This window comes from Taudactylus pleione, unplaced genomic scaffold (genome assembly GCF_031769625.1).
Source record: "Taudactylus pleione unplaced genomic scaffold, aTauple2 ptg000250l, whole genome shotgun sequence".
Lineage (NCBI taxonomy): Eukaryota > Metazoa > Chordata > Amphibia > Anura > Myobatrachidae > Taudactylus > Taudactylus pleione.
Genome location: NW_028284652.1, coordinates 10752571 through 10756468, shown reverse-complemented (window position 1 = coordinate 10756468; position 3898 = coordinate 10752571). Strand labels below are relative to the sequence as shown.

At 50.3% G+C, this 3898-nt stretch overlaps 1 pseudogene; it reads right to left on the bottom strand.

The window, feature by feature from the left end:
* Positions 1 to 2436: 2436 nt before the first annotated feature.
* On the bottom strand, positions 2437 to 3522 carry LOC148515407 (uncharacterized; annotated as a pseudogene).
* Between the last annotated feature and the right edge of the window lie 376 nt (positions 3523 to 3898).

Here is a 3898-nt window from a genome sequence, read left to right as displayed (position 1 = left end):
TCCAATCTCCTTCCATCTCCACGCCCTGAACTTCCTGCACTCTCGCAGGGATGGGAACCATAGCATTCTGTTCCGATGCTCTTCTTTTCAAACTGAAGTTGGGAGTTTCAATCTGCTCCCACCTGTCTATTCCTTCCAATTCACTTTCGCCCGTCTGTAGCCGGGAGAGTGCATCAGCGTTCGCGTTACTTCGCCCACTTCTGTATACTACTTTGAACTGGTAGTTGGCCAGTCTGGAGGACCACCTTTGATCCAAAGCTCCTAGAGGGGTGGTGGCTTGATGACCCAGTGGGTTACAGTCCGTATAAGCTACAAACGGTGTTGCCGCTAGATAGTCTCTGAATTTTTCTGTCACTGCCCACACCAAGGCAAGAAACTCGAGTTTGTAGGCGCTGTAATTGGCGTCGTTCCGTTCGGTGGGACGTAGACTGCGACTAGCGTAAGCGATCACACGCTCTTGATTTTCCTGAACTTGGGCAAGTACAGCTCCCAACCCTTGCTTGCTGGCATCCGTGTACAGCCGGAACGGGTGGTTGTAATCTGGGTAGGCCAGCACAGGGGCCTCTGTCAAGACTTTCTTCAGCAGGTCGAAGGCTGTCTGTCGTTCAGTCGTCCACTCTATGGGAATTCGTTTGTTATACTTATCCTTAGGGATCCCTCATAGAATTTCTAATAGAGGGGCGGCGACTTTGGCAAAGTTCTTCACAAACCGTCGATAATATCCTACAAATCCAAGGAACCGTCGGACATCTTTGACTGTCAGTGGGATGGGCCATTCCAATACCGCTTTCACCTTTTCGGGGTCCGGGGTCACACCCTCAGGGCTTACAATGTGACCTAAGTACTGAACTCGGGGCTTGAGCAGGTGGCACTTGGATGGCTTCAGCTTCAGACCGAATCTAGTCAGCTGTTGGAAGACCTCCCGTAAGTGTTGCAGATGGTCAGAGTAGGTTTTTGAAAAGATGATAATGTCATCCAAATATAGGAGAACCACATCGAAATTCCTATGGCCTAGACAATGCTCCATCACGCGTTGGAAGGTGGCAGGAGCATTGCATAAGCCAAATGGCATACGGTTGAATTCATAGAGCCCCATTGGTGTGACGAAGGCAGTCTTCTCCTTGTCCTCTTCCTTCATCTGAACCTGCCAGTAGCCGCTGGTCAAATCTAGGGTTGAGAAATATTTGGCAGATTTAAGCGCCGTCAGAGACTCCTCAATTCGGGGTAGAGGATAGGCATCCTTATGTGTGATAGAATTCAGCTTCCTGTAGTCTACACAGAATCTTAGCTGGCCATCCTTTTTGCGAACTAACACCAATGGGGCTGCCCATGGGCTGTGACTCTCTCTGATGATGCCATTGCTCTTCATGTCCTCCAACAGTTGCCGTACGGGCTGATATAGCGCTGGTGCCAATGGGCGATGCCGCTCCTTTATGGGTGGGGCATCCCCTGTCAGGATACGATGGTGTATCTCCTTCACGATACCCAGATCTGTAGGGCTATGGCTGAAAGTCTCAGCATTATTCTTCACAACCTGGAGGATTCCGGCCTTATGGTCTCTCGGTGTACTGCCATCCCCTACCTGAATCTCTGCCCACCATTCATCTTCCTGCTCATCAGCTGTACTACTCTCCATGGTTACTTGACACTGATTAGCTTGTAAGGATGGATATACGACATCTTGAAATGAGGTCCACAATAATCGGGCCAGTGGCTGGCGTCGATACAACTTGATTGCGTAATTATGGGGATTTAAGATCCGCACTGGGACTCGTCCGTTCTTCACAGTGACTAGGGTACTGGCTACTACCGCCTCCTGGCGAGCGGACGTTAAACAGGGTTCAATTAAGGCCTCATAGCTTCTGCCAGCTGGTCCGCATCGTGCCTTGCCCCAGAGGATGGTCTCTGAATTGGGTTGCAATTTGATGGGCGTACTATCCATTAGTCTAACCTTTCCAATCTCTCCCTCATTATGGGTGAACCTCTGGTGACCTTGAAGCACCCTGATAGTCTTCTGTATGATTCTTCGCTCCCCGGTGACCAACTGAGACAATTCACTCCTTAGTGTGGCCAATAGCTCCTCTGGACATTGCTGTAAGACGTTCATTCCTAGAATCACCGGTGCTACTTTAGCTTCACTGCTCTCAGTGATCAGACATCCCTGTAGTGGAAGGAGGGTTTCTCCGATCTGCATATTAGCCTCCCAGTACCCCACGCAGGAGATCCCCAGTCCGTTACTAGCAATTAGTTGCAGCCATGAGGGAGGTGGCATCAGCAACTGCCCCTCCTTCCAATAGCGTTGAAAAGCAGGTAGCTGTATGGTGGTGATTTGGGATCCTGTGTCTAACATGGCCAAAACTTCCACGCCATTTATGATAATTGGGATTGTCGGACACGTCCCGACATACCGGGGCCACCACTCTTCAGGATTCGGGTCTACTCTTCCTGTTCTCCCCGAGGCTTGACCCCCACCCTCGGGGTGTTTCAGTTTAACGTCTCCTCTTGCCTGCAGTGTCTCTCCACATGACCTGCCTTCTGGCACCGCCTGCAGATGGGACGGCCTTGAGCATCAAACCGATCTGTTGATCTTCTCCCTTGTCCCCGGGGTGGTTCCCACCAGTCATCAGCCCTTTGTCTTCTCGGCCGCCACCGCGGCTCTTCATAATCCGCCGGTTGGGATTGAGCTAGGCTATGCACCTCCCTACGTATCTCTGCCATTCCCAATGTCATTTCTTCCATCTGTTTCCTCAACAGTTGTATTGGGTCAGGGGATGGCAGCTGCAGCCCATGGGAGGCGGGGTTGGTTTCTTTGGGTGCCTGACATGCATTCCGTAAGCCAGCTTCTGCCGAGAAGGACTGACTTGGTAATTCTGGGAATTCCGTATTATGCTCTTCGACCGTGCCCAACATTTTGATAGCCGCTTCTTTAAAGTCTAAGAAAGTATGCGTCGGAAGTTGTAGTCGCAGTAGTCGCAGTTGAACTCGTGTTCCTTCTCTGTTAGCTCCATCTATCAATTGGGTGACCAAGGTCTCATCCGGGTTCCTGACTTCTTCCTGATCGACAGCCTGGATTGCCCTCAAGGCCTCCTGCAGGGTGAGGGCGTAGTCATGCAGACTCTCCCCAGGTTTTTGTTTACATGCATATAACCTCATTTTCAAGGTGGATAAGGTACGGGCATCAAAAGTGGTCGCTAGTCGTTTAAGGACTTGTTCTACGTTCTGTTTTTCTCTGGCGGGCCAGGACGTCACTTCCCTGAGTGCCGAATTCTTCAATTGCCCAATGAGTATCTCGACCTGCTGCTGATCACTTAGCGGGTACAAACGGAACATAGAGGTCATCTTCCTTTTAAACTCGGTGAGAGTGCTTCCTTCTGTGCCATGGTCCTCACCAGAATACGTGGGTAGCCACGGGGCTCCGAAGTAATAGGGGAGCGTGATAGGATTGATCTGTGCCACAGGTGGGTTGATCGGTGCTCCTGCGCCAGCAGGCGGTACTGCCTGGGTTGGTGGATCAGTCGACATGGCTCTTCTATACTTCCAACCTTCTCACTTTGGACTCCGTTAATCCTGTTTGTGATGCCAGTTGTGGTAACCTTGACTTTACGTGGTAAGTAAAGAGTTTACCTTGTGTGTTGTGGTTCAATCTTCACTCGACTCACGGAGAGGTGAGAGTAATGGAAGCACATGAAGGGGTGACGAGGCAGCTTGTGGTTTTTATTTTGTGAACACAGGTTTATTAGAGAGTCGGCAGGGCACTTGCATAAATAACACACCTCACTCAATGAGGCAGCCTTTGTATTGCATCAGTGGGAAAAACATCAATAATGAGATTACACATAAAAACAATGGCATTTGCACGGCACCATACGGATTGGTGTAATAATACTTCGGCAGTATG